Source organism: Alligator mississippiensis, chromosome 7, assembly GCF_030867095.1.
Source record: "Alligator mississippiensis isolate rAllMis1 chromosome 7, rAllMis1, whole genome shotgun sequence".
Lineage (NCBI taxonomy): Eukaryota > Metazoa > Chordata > Crocodylia > Alligatoridae > Alligator > Alligator mississippiensis.
Window position 1 is genome coordinate 48,750,978 of NC_081830.1, and position 12,608 is coordinate 48,763,585.

The following is a 12,608-nucleotide window of genomic DNA, read 5'->3' on the forward strand; positions in this document are numbered from 1 at the left end:
ATTTATTGTCTCCATTTCACTCATTTGAAAAACTGAGAAGCTAAGTACAATCCTACCTAAAAACATCTTGAGAGTATCCAAGGTGATAGAATTTTTACTTTTTGCAAGTTTTCTCAATGTATTAAAACATCCTGTAGCTGTAGCTGAGTTACCCTAGTTCTGCTTATTCCTCCAATTTCTTCAATCTCAAAAGGCCAAATTCACAATTAATATGCAAATTAATGTTCCCTTTGGGTTGCATAGTGTCGCAGGGCACCTCAGTGCCTGCTCCTAGAGAGGAGAAACTGCCAGGGAGAGAACCCTGGCAGAGCCAATTGAGCACAGCTGTGGGTTGCCGGAGCAACTAAGGGGAGCCAGCTGGCCAGAAGGGGGCAGGGCCTGGCCTTTATAAAGTCCAGGGCCGAAGCCAGGCTGGCAGTTCTCTGCCAGCAGCCAGAGAGGCAGGAGCTCTTTTGGCTGAGATATGGGAAGGAGCCTAAGTCGCAAGTACAGCTCATGATAGTCCTGGAGGCTTGAGCTATGATGATGAGTTATGGCCATGTGGCTTGCATTTATGTTACAGCCTAGGGCCTTGTGGTTTTGCTTTGTGTTTGTATTATTACACCCGGAGGCTTGGGTGAGGCTGTAGGGGTTGGAGGAGGCCTCAACTATAGGGACCCCAGAGAGTGTGGGGTGCCCTAGCGCCAAGAGGGCGCATTATTTGCATAGCGCCAAGGAAGGCGCAGCTCGCACGCCAGTGTGTGAGTAACTGGCGGCGAGGAGCGTGGCCAGTGGGTCGCAGGCGCAACCCGTAGGTTGCGGACGGGGACCGAGACCCCGGATTGCATGTGGGGGAACATAGCCCCCGGCCCCAGGAAAGGGGTGGTATTACTGAGTAGCCCAGTGTGGGCGCGGCGAGCCCCAGAGAGGGGGAACATCATTGTGCTTTGCTGAGTAGCCCAGTGTGGGTGCACGGGCATAACGAGCTCAGCCACAGGCTAGTGCGACAATACCCCTCAGACCAAGGCAGGGCACTGCGGTTGCCCCTGAGAAGACAGGGAGTAGCAGCACAGTGAGCCAGAGTCAGGGAGGGTATCCGTGCGGTTGGCCCATAGGACCGGAGGCCCGCTAGAGAGTCCTGGAGTGGAACCACACCGGCAGGGGAGGCCCAGAGTGGGCTAGACGGGAGTCCCAGCAAGAGGCTGGGCACGAGAGAGGGAGCCCAGAGTGGGCCACATTAGAGAGGAGGCCCAGGAAGCGGGCGTATAGACTGGACAATGTCCATTACATCTGCAAGGCTTGGGGCGTGGTATTGGGGCTGGTAGGAGCCACGCATAGCCCATAAGGCTGGGGCGCTTGGGTAGCGCCCATTGTACGGGGAGACCCACAAGGGGTCCAGGAGCTGACAGGCCCGAGGAAACACAAGGCAGCCTCCCTATTACATATTCGATCAAGACCTGGCGGGCGAGAATGGAGGGTGCCCTCAGGCCGGAGTAGCGTGGTGAGAGGGCCTCAAGGAGATCACGGCCCTCCGTGAGGACTCCACCGTGACACATAGATACAGTGAAATCATGCAGAGCTCATTGTAAGACTGTAGTCTGAGACTTCTTTTTGAGCTATTTCTATTTATCCTGGCAAGGTTTGAAAAGGTGCTTCTCAGCAGAGTGAATTAGTATGGGCATAACACCCCACTTACATGGATGTGTTGGCACATCTGGACCTAGTAAATGCAGGATGTGTCTGCATTGTGTTGCCTTGTTTCTTTTACATATACTGTAAGATTAACATTTTTTAAAAAGTTTAGACACATAGAGGCAGATAGGCAGTATTTGGCAAAACATCAGCCTACCTAAGATAGATGGAGGAAAAGTAAAACCAAATAAGCAGCCAGAAAAATGTACAACTCTCTAAACAGCTTCCTATGAACTTTCATTCTAAATTCTATAATCCTTGATCTTCCAAATTCTGATTTTTGTGAAACTCTCATTACTCTACTCTAAACATTGTCATATTCTTCTAGCAAATGATTTTTTTTTTTTCTGGCAATTTTAGGAAAGCTCCGTGGACTGCAAGGAAGACATCTGATTTTGTTTAAGGAAAAAGGTGTCCTGAAAAAAATCTCTAGCTAATAAGATGCTAAAGAGGGAGAGCACTGAGAGAAGGAAAAAGGAGGGCAAGCAATTTTCTTTTGTGAGAAGACTTTGCCAGCATTTCAGGTTATTTCTAGAAATGATTGTGATGCTTTTCCATTAAAGAGAGTTCAAATAGCACAGAATTCTATACCCTTTACAACTTTTATCAAATCAATACAAAAACATTACCAAAGCATGATCCATACTACTACTGCTGTTAATAGCTTAACAATTACAACTACAAGCATATACTTTACGTTGAGTCCACAGGCACATCAGCTACATTAATAACAAAGTTTCATGCTCAAAACAAGATACAGAGAGACAGGAAAATGCTTTTGTTGATGTGAACATAATGAAATCTCTGCTTGAATAACTAGCTGCAAATATGTCATGTCAATACATCTTTCTACAGGAGTAGTCTCACACTAGGGTGCCATTTTTGTCCCTTTTAACATGCTGCTTTAATCTCTGTGGTCTGACCTAGCTCCCAAAGGAATTCCGTGAAAAAATTTCCTTTAACTTCACTGGGGGTTGGATCAGACAGTATAGAAGACCAGCCTCTCTCTCTAGTGGACAAGAGCTGTCAAGACCTCACTAACAACATGCTTTGGAGTTGCAAAAGTCAAGGGTTTACTGCTAATTTTCTCCAGATCTCTACTGATCTGAGCCTAGTGTTTCTGGCAGCTTTCTACCTCCTAGCTACCTTAGAGACTGGAGAGTATGAGCTTAGAGTTTGTCTTTGAAACTCAATTAGTGTAATAGCTTGAACATTTGCTACATCTACAGTCTATTTTCATTTGCATGCTCTATCTCTGCCTGTCACTACATTTAAAAAAAAATGTATATGTGATTCATACAATGAGCCCTTTTTTTCTACTCCTCTGTGGGTAAGAAAACGGATGTTTTATAGAAACTACTACTTCTTCAAAGCTCCATTTCTTTGAATAACAAACAGAAACAAGGTTTTTTCTTTACCAAATCACTTCTCTTGCAGATTTTACAAAGGGAGTCAACTACTGTATTTAGCTGCTATTGAGGTGCAGCATAAGACAGTTAATAAACAGTTAATAAATACCACCCAAAGAATATTTCACTTGACCTAGTTATTGTCATTTACATAACATTTCAAATTGACTTGCTAAGGCTGAGAAAAACAGGTTGACTGCAATGCATGCATGAGGGAGAGGTGCATTTTTCTTTTCCAACCAGGAAGTACTTGTTCCATAAAAGAGAATACAGTATCTGATCAAATATTCTGTGGATTTAATACAAGGAAGGTCATTGGAAGTGTAACTCTAAGTATGACAAAACCTGAAAGTGCTATAAGGAAGCATTGATTCCTTAATGGAAAGGCTGCTTCCCCACCTCATGCTAGAGGGGAATGAGTAAGAACATGCTAGAAAGGCTAGGGATTTGCCAGCAGAACAGGTGATAATGTAACTGGGGAAAATTAAAGTCTAATTATGTGAGGCTAGCAATTGGCTGTCAGGTGTTCTGAGCCACATCAAGAGACTAGAAGGGGTAGCAGTTGAGTGAGTTTTGTTCTTGGCTCAGGGAATGGGCTGGAATGGAGGTGCTTTAGCTGCACTCTAAGGTCTAAGAGTAAACTCATGTTTGTTATAGCTGTTTAAGTCAAGTTGTGTGTGGAATGGATATACAAGCTACTATTGAAGTATAGTTATGCTTTGGTTATACTTTTCCCTTTGAAGTGTAAAGGGGCTAATTTTTACTTTAGCTTTGGTTTATGCCCACTGTTGTGTTAATGATTGTTAATGGACAATCATTGTACTTGCTGGCACGTGTGTGGAATATGGAAAGGGTGAGTAGGCCTGTGACTTTTTTTTTTTTTAATTGGAACATAGATGTAGTTAGTTTATATTGTAATTAGAGATTTTGTCACTAGCTGCAGGCTTAAAAATAAATAAAAAAGCTTGTGGGGGCTCTATTATTTAAATATTTTAAAATTCCTTAATTCCAAGGTATAAACACTGTAAGAGTGAGATAATTAGATACACTAAACAAAAGTTACAAATTCTAAATTCCTGATGTCTATGATAGGCAAACAAGATAGTGGTCCAGCAGACTAGGCATAGAACTGAGAAGCAGGTGTTCCTGAGATGTAACCCAGACCCTGTTCCTTCCTCACTCGCTATGCTATGTCTCCCTGGGCAGTTGCGTACTTTATATGGATCCCTTATTAATTAGGCAATGTCTAGAAATATGTCAAATATGTAAAGTGTTGCAGGAATGTTTCAGAAGCATGTTGCTTCTCCCTCACTCATCAGGCATAGGAAAAAGTTCTGTTGAGACATCTGATGGTAGACATGCTTAAAAAGGGGTATTAAATGATCATTTTTGAATCTTCACCCTACTCAAGTAGGCTATAAGCTATGGCTGCTACTCGTTTATATTACTTAGGCTTGTATTGTAATCTTGAATGTATTTGATAGATAGCTGACATAGTAATTGGCTTAGTATTATATGTTGGTCTCAGCTACTGATATTGATGCACTGGTAGGATCAATACTTCCTTTTATTTCACCATAAACTTTATTAACACCATGAATACTATTTACTGCCTGGCAATGCAGAATGGTGAAATAAAAATGTACTATTTCTAAATGGCAGGGAACAGTACACATCTTAGATACCCTTGTCTTTTTCTCTGAATGTCTGTTTGCCTGACCAAGAGGCCAATATAATAATGTGCGTTTGTCTTTCAGTTTATTTTATGAAAATAGGCATAAATATAGACTGTTCATTTTTATTTCTAAAGGTGTTAGGAAAGATGATTCTATGTTTTCAGCCAAGTCTTCTCAGATTTCCCGCAGTTCTTAATTCAGCAATTTAACTTAGTTTAAAAGGAGTAAGTTTTAAAAAATGCTAGAATGTCAACCACGTCACTGCTCAGTAGTGTGATATGCTTGTTTTAAAAATAGGTAAACTTCAAGATAATGGAGCTGGCTTCCATTTTTATCTGTAACTGGAGGAAATGTCCTTTTCCTAAAACTGGTAAAATGCAAAGACAAGTTGTGGACAAAAATCATAATTGTAAGTAAATATAAATTCATAATGTACTTGTATAATTGCTGAATATCTTCTGAGTATCACAGGAGCCCATAATGTCCGAGGCTCAATAATTATATTTGGTGAATAGCATACATTTCACAAAAGAGTACAAAGTCTTCATTATTTCAGAAGTGTGATTATATATTTGAAGATACTTTTTGTTTTGGACATAAGAATGCATATGTCAGCAAATCAGGCTTGCTTACATTTTGAGTCTTCTGTAGAAGGGTCTTTCTCCAAAGGTGACATAATCAGGGGTAAATCTACTTTATTCATTACTACAGGATATCTGTAACAGAAGCTAAAGGAAATAATTGGGTTTCAGGTGTTGTCCAAGATATAATGTACATAAAAAATTAGTCGCACCTCTGTAAAGCACTAATTCCAGTCCAGTGTGGAAGCAAATGATTTCAATTAGTTGATGTTTTCTGTTTCTTCCTCCCTTCCCCTCATTAGAAAACTTGTACTTGGAAACACTGCCAGAATGAATGTGTGAGGGTTTTCTACCCCCTTCTGTCTTACTGCTTGAGTTTCTAGTTCTTTTTGGCATAAACATAGTCTATCTAATCAGAAATCCTGAGGTTTAATTGCAAAACTTTAAATAAAAAGTGTGTGTGTACACGCGTGTATTTCATGTATAATAGTTACTTTGTCATTGAGTTTAACCTTTTGATCGTCAATGTAGTGTAGGATATTGTATCAAGCATATACCTTGTTTTACTTCATGGGACATCCATCAAATACCAAATGTTGAAACACTTATGCTAATGTAGCTTCATTAGCAGAAAGATTCTATTATATGATTCCAGATACCAATTATGCTGCCATAAAAAAAAAAAAAAAAAAAAAAAAAAAAAAAAAATGAAGACCCATATCTGTGCCAGCCGGATTAATGAAACTAGCTTTGTTTATATAGTACAATCTGGTCTGTGTTCCTTGAAACTCAAGTGTCATCTAGCCTCTTCTCCCAAAGAAAGGGCAAGATGATGTTTTATTTGGAAGTGCTGCCCTGTATTTATGAGGGGGGTAGAATATTTTTAGTTAGTCTCCAAGCAGAGAAGCATTTGCAATAGAAGTGCAACACCTCCAAATTAACTTTTCAGTGCCAGATTGTCAGATTATGTTCCTGCCTCTTTTTCCTTTTTTCCTTAGGGGTATCTTTAAAACAGTGTTTGTAATCCTTGGAAAATAGCATCATGTACTAGCAAGCCACCCCTGCACTCCTGGGTATTTTCTACTTTGTAAGGGTAGATGTTAAGACATAGTACCTTTGGGATGATACCAAAACAAACAACAGTCTTTTAGTCTGCCAGTGACCTGAGGTCAACTAGGTCAATCAGATCCATAAGAGAATATACATAAGAGAGCAAATTCACATGTTTGAGGAATCCAAAAAAAAATAAAGGGGGGGGGGTAGGGGAGGGGTTAAAGCCCAACATGAATAATTCCAGCCACACACTTTATAGGTCCCTCTCCAACCTGGCTAATGCACTACTACATACAAATAATTGTTGCTTTGTAATTTATAAAGTTATCTGAAGCCAAACCAACTCTAGTACCACTGAAAGAACTAAATGGTGCATATACTTCCTCTTTCTTTGCTCTTGCTGAACCAGAATATTCCAATTCCTTTGGGGGATCATACAAAGCCTATTTATTTACAACATTCTTTTCCTTTAGGGGAGGATTAGTGGTCACTTCTTGGATGCTTGAGGACTGACTGCACTAACTTTGAATTACTGCTTAATAAGTGTATTTAACACTAAATTGTCCAAGAGTTTTGGGGAAATAATCATGAAGCAATCGGAAACGTAATGTGCATAAATTAATCTCCAGTACTATAAAGTCTGTTAGCTTTTTTTTTTTTTTTTTCATTTTAAAACTATGAACACAAATGGAATATTAAATGTCCTCTTTTCTTCTAGCTCTGGATTGTATTAATTCTTTTTGTCAGTTTAATCTAATTCAGAATACCACACTAGCATTTGGGTCTTAGATTATAGCTCTTTTCTTTTGGAAAATTATGAGGAAAATGCTCATTTTCCAGCCAGTTACATGTCTTGCATTGCATCTTCACAACTTTTTGTATGTAACCTGATATCCATTTTTCCTACTTTCTAGGACACACTATCCCCCTCCCCTAACATTTTCACAAAATTCTAAGCCAAGTGAATATCATGTGGTCTCATTCTTAAATTTTACTCTTAGCATTAATATAGTAATAACTGCTATAACAAATACTAATACAGACTGCAAACAAAATCTTTGAAATAGAGAAATATTCTGAATATTAATTTCGTTGAAGAACAATAACTTTGTCTCAAGTCTACAGATAAGCTCATCAGAAGAAAAAATTCTGCATTCTTTTCGGCTATGTAAGTCCATACCTTTTGAGAAGAATTAGAAAGAGCTATTCAGTCCAATAAGCCTTTACATACCTTTCTGTCTTATGCAGTTATTCAACATTAGGGATAAAAGACAGAGAAAATGAATACGTGTCTTAGGAATTAGTTACCATTAGCTTCTGTTTTTTATGGAAGTGATGATTCAGCCTCAGTTAGAGGTGCTACCATTAGTGCTATCATTTGCATATCAAGGACAGCTCCTCTGAAGTTGAGGTAGTTAAGATCAGCACCTGCAATGGGATTCAGCCTCCCTGCTCAGGCACAGCCTATATAATAGTGATGCATACAAATAAACCCACCAAAATCTCTTCAAATACTGTGTTAGAAGTTAGAAACAGGAAATAATTTTATCTGATTTTTTTTTTTGTCAGATTGAGCCAAAATAAGCTTGTCTGGTAAATCCTCTACTACTTTGTACATTGTGAAACCAGCTCTTCTACTTATCCACTCAGTAATTTATTTATAATAAAATAAGTTGCAGTATAGGTGTGACTATTTGGGAGGCAGGGGGAAGGACAGAGAACAAAATCTCATACCCTGAATTAAGGATTTTTGTCTTTGTTTCTCCTTATGTTTTTACAGAGAATATTAATTTTAAACAGTATTGGATTTTACTTAACATGTTAGGATTTTGGTCGTGGACTTTTAAATATCAACAAATACAAATTATCAAATGGTGAATTCATTTACAACGTATTTAGATGTCTATTAAAATATAGCTGAGTAATTAAGGTTAAAAATAGTCCTTTGCCATGTGTATGTTTGTATGTTTTTAAAGGAATCTTCTCAACTAGAGTTGATGCCAAGGGTCGCTAGCCTGCAGCGCAGTGCCATAAGTAGCACATGCAGCCTCAGTGTGTGTCATGTGGCAAACTGTGGAGGGGACAGGTGCCACAGTAGCAGACTGGGCAGAAAGGAGAATGAAACAATGTGCTGCTGACAGGAAGCAGATTGCTACTCCAATCCCCTCCTCCTGTCCATTTGGGGAGGGTGTGGGGTTAACTTGTTCTCTACTTCCCAGAAAGATTGCCCAGTGGTGGGTGCAGAAAAGATCAATTTCCCTTCCCCTTCCCTGCCATGCTGGGTAACCCCCTTCTTCCCCCACACTGTAGCAGGCTGGGTCAACACCACCCCCACCTGCAGCAGCTCACCAAAACTCCCTAAATGGCCCTCTAGCTGAAATAATTGCTCACCCCCTGGATTATACCTTATAAAAATAAACCTGTATTAGATTTGTCACTTCAGATTTCTCAATTTTCTGAATTACAAAATTAGTACTTGTCTACATTTTTGAGATGAAGAACTATTTTCTTATCACTTAATGAATGCACTAAAGCTGACTATAAAGATTCAGCTGATTAAGAGGTATAAGATTGAGATCATGTAATTATTTTCAGTAGCCAGAATGTGGGTAGTTGTCACTCGCTTAGTTTGCAGAAATAAATATCTGATGCCATCATATTTTCATGTTTACTCCTGACAGCAATCCACAGTGCTTGTTTTTCTTCGTTTTGTTTTGGGTTTTTTTGGTGTTTTTACCATTAACTTTTTTGTTAACTTTGTCTTCTGATTTGGCCACCCCTGACTGGGAAACCATTCTCGCTGTTCTATGCTTTTTGAAAAATAAGGTTCAATCTCAGTGATTGTCTTGATAATGAGAACCTTATATGACACGGTTGTTTTCTGAAATTGCTTTCTCTTGCTGAATTATTATTGCTTAAAATTGTAATTTGACCTTTATTCTTTGCATACACACCAGTGTTTGAGTGAGGTGACTTTTATTTACAAACAATATTTATACTGGAATTACTTGTCTGACAGATGCTTCCCTTGTATAAAGAAAGTGAATTCATATTCTCAAATACCAAAGGCTCTTTTTTTTTTTTTTTTTTAAAGTCCAATCGTATGTCCCCTTGTGGTTTGATGCAGCCTAGCTTGTGCTTGTGCAACCAAAACAGCTTCACTAACGTTGTCTTATCCATGCTTCCATGGGACTGAATAAGCCATAGACTTAGCACCCCTGAGAAGAGTTAGTTCAGATTATTTAAAATGGAATAGATTATTTAAAATGGAACAAATAACCATGCTGGAAAAAATGGAAGTTGTAAGTAAGCATCCAGAACTAGGAGTGTTTTAAAAGCATTACAGTAGACAAAATAACCAGATTTTAAGCCATACATTAGCTATAGACTTATTTCTATTTTCAGAGATGTTCCATGAAAAAAACACATTTGCTGCCAGTGGGGAAAAACAGATAGAGTTATCAATAGTCATGATAGGTTGCACATTGGTCTTTTTAATGTGTTGTAATCCTATGATGATTTCTGATACTCCTATGTCTTTGACCTAGTGGTCATCTAGCCATGTAAACATGCTATCTCTTTCTATCCTGGGAGATGCTGCTTCTACGACTTGTAAGACTAAGAAATCTAAGCTTGTTTGTGTTTATTTCATTTGCTTTCATAAAGCAGTTTGGAGTTGTAAACCCAAGTGTAATCAATGTTGCATGATTTTTCTTTGAATGGCATAATTATATTCAGATGCTAAGTGCGAAGTGCCTTGACAGTCTCTCAAAAGCCTTTCTTCAAGGCTTTGATGAAGTAAATTCAAGGCATGGAAAGCCACTATTGAATCATAATCATTACTATTCCCATCAAAAAACAATTGCACTTAGCCACCAAATTCCACATGGAATGGTGTTCGTTTGATCTGAACTGTTTACAGTGTGCTCTTAAAATAGCAGCTTATGGGACCATATCTCAATGCACACTGCTAGGCTTGGGGAGCTTACCAGATAACATCAGTAAAATGGACTATAAAAGCAATCTGTTAAGTAAAGTTCTCAAAGATGCTTCAAAAAGTGGATTTTAAAGATACACAGAAGAACTGGTTCGCCTCTTTCCTTTTGTCTGGCAAATAAAACAGAATGTTGAGAGAAGCATGAGCACATGATGTTAGGCTAGGACTAAAATCCAGGAATGGCTTGCTTCTATTGAAGGTTGTGCAGAAGACAAATTCTGTGTTTGTGATGAATTTTAAGTTCCCAACACTTTTTTTTGTTTTCTATTGTTCCAATTTTTTATAAATAAAAAAGAAATTGTGTATTATTATAAACTTATTTGAAATCAAATTCAAACCTGTTTTATTCCAAAAAATTATCAAGTCAGCTAGAGGAAAGAGATTGAGGCTAGAATTCTAAAATACATTCACTAGTCACTTTGCCCAGAATTTGTAAGAAATGAAGCCTCCTAGGTGGAACTTTAGCAGTTTAGAAGCAAGTTTAAGGTTTTTACAAAGAACTTGCAGGCCCAAAACCAGGCATAGCTGCAATATGCCTAATATGCAAAAATAAAATGAAAACACCTGACAGCCCCAGCCGTATTTCAGGTGATGTAGAATGTTACCATAGTATGGAAAATATAATTACTTCTGCTGTCTGTTAGCTGACTTGCACTCTTCTTTCAAAGAAGCTAATCAGTACATATCCTGAGGAAAAGGCTTAACTGAGCCTATGGGCCCTGACACACATTACATTTAAGGTATGACTATGGTGTTAGTTGTGCCATTAATAGCAATCCTGCCAAACTTTTAAAGCCAATTTACAATGTGATAATATAGCAAACAGGCCACAAAGATCTTCCACATATAGTGTGTTACATCTTTGTGTCTTGTTCCATTTAAGCTGCGATACAAACATGTGGCATGTCCAGGCTGACTTATTCCAGACCTCAGCACTCAGCTGAACACTGGATCTCAGCATCTGAGGAAACAGCTACTTAAACCTGATACCAGGTAGCATCTCCCTGATGTTGGGCTCACTGTGATTCAGACTTTTAAAAAGCAGGCATGCAGCTGGGAACCCCTGTGGGAGCTAGAGCTGGGGAGCGGAGAGCTCCCAGCTGCGAGCACCACTTCATGGTGGGGGCATGGGCAGCTGGGAACTCCTAGCTGCCGCTGTCCTGTGCTGTAGATCCTGAAGCCAGAAAGCTTAAAAGAGTGTGTCTGCAGTTGGGCTGCAACCCCTTTTTTTGTGTTAAACCTCCTCAGATGTTTGAACACTGACAGTGGTGGGAGGCTCTGTGGTCTCTGGGTCCCAATGACTGGAGAGCTTCAAAGAGAGCACCAAGGCATACATGCTCTTTAAAGCTCCACAATTGCCAGGACCCAGAGACCACTGAGCCTCTCCTAGCAGTTCAGGAGGTCTAACCACCATGGCTACAGCTGCAGGCATGCTCTTTAAAGCTCCCTAACTGTTGGGACCCAGAGACTGGGTAGCTTCCTATCCTTCCATTTCCTGCCAATGAGGAAGCAGCAGGTGGGAAGTGGGGAGCTCCCTGTTCCCCAGTTACAGCCTACTTTATAAAGGTGCAGTGCACTATGACCCCAATGCTGGGGAGACTCTCCCCAGTGTCAGAAACACAGCACCCTGCAACTTTGAAATTTATGCCTGCTGCTGGGAGCTTGAACTTCACACCTGGGTGATCTTAGAAGTCCCCATGAAAGCAGCATATCAGGAGTGAGGAGCTCTCCACTACTTCCCTCCCTGTCCAACTTCAAACTGCCTTGCTCTGAAAGTCATGCAGGGGCTGCAAGACAAGGCAGGATTCCTGACAATGCTGGAGAAGCCTTGTGGGCTCCGGACGCACTGTTTTCCCATGTGTACTCCTTGCATAGCAGGCCATGTGAATTGGAGGATGGGGTGTAAAATTCCTCAAACACCAATTGCACTATTGTCTTAACATCTGCCAGTAGCTTATGACTCCAAGTACATTCTTGTATGCTTCTCACCCAAGGGGTTCAATCTACACATTAAAACAGTCCTCACATTCTAGCTCCATCTCTCTCTAGCTACTGCATGCTCATGTAAAGGTATACTAGTTCCTTAATTTCTCATAGAAAATATGAGATGGAAGAATAAATCATATGAGCAAAGTATCATCTTTAATCATTACATTCCAAAGCTACTGAATAAAACCAATTCTTTCAAAAAGGACTGCAACCTGCACAAGCAGAACTAGGG

General features: G+C 39.8%; 1 long non-coding RNA gene across 1 annotated transcript in view; it reads left to right on the forward strand.

Annotated features, from left to right (window-relative positions):
- The first annotated feature begins 3,669 nt into the window (after window positions 1-3,669).
- LOC132251927 (uncharacterized) overlaps window positions 3,670-12,608 on the forward strand; it is an 81,064-nt gene continuing 72,125 nt past the window's right edge. Inside the window, exons 1-2 of the long non-coding RNA XR_009463669.1 lie at window positions 3,670-3,933; window positions 5,054-5,165. This is a non-coding gene — a long non-coding RNA (uncharacterized LOC132251927). The remainder of the gene's footprint in view (window positions 3,934-5,053; window positions 5,166-12,608) is intronic.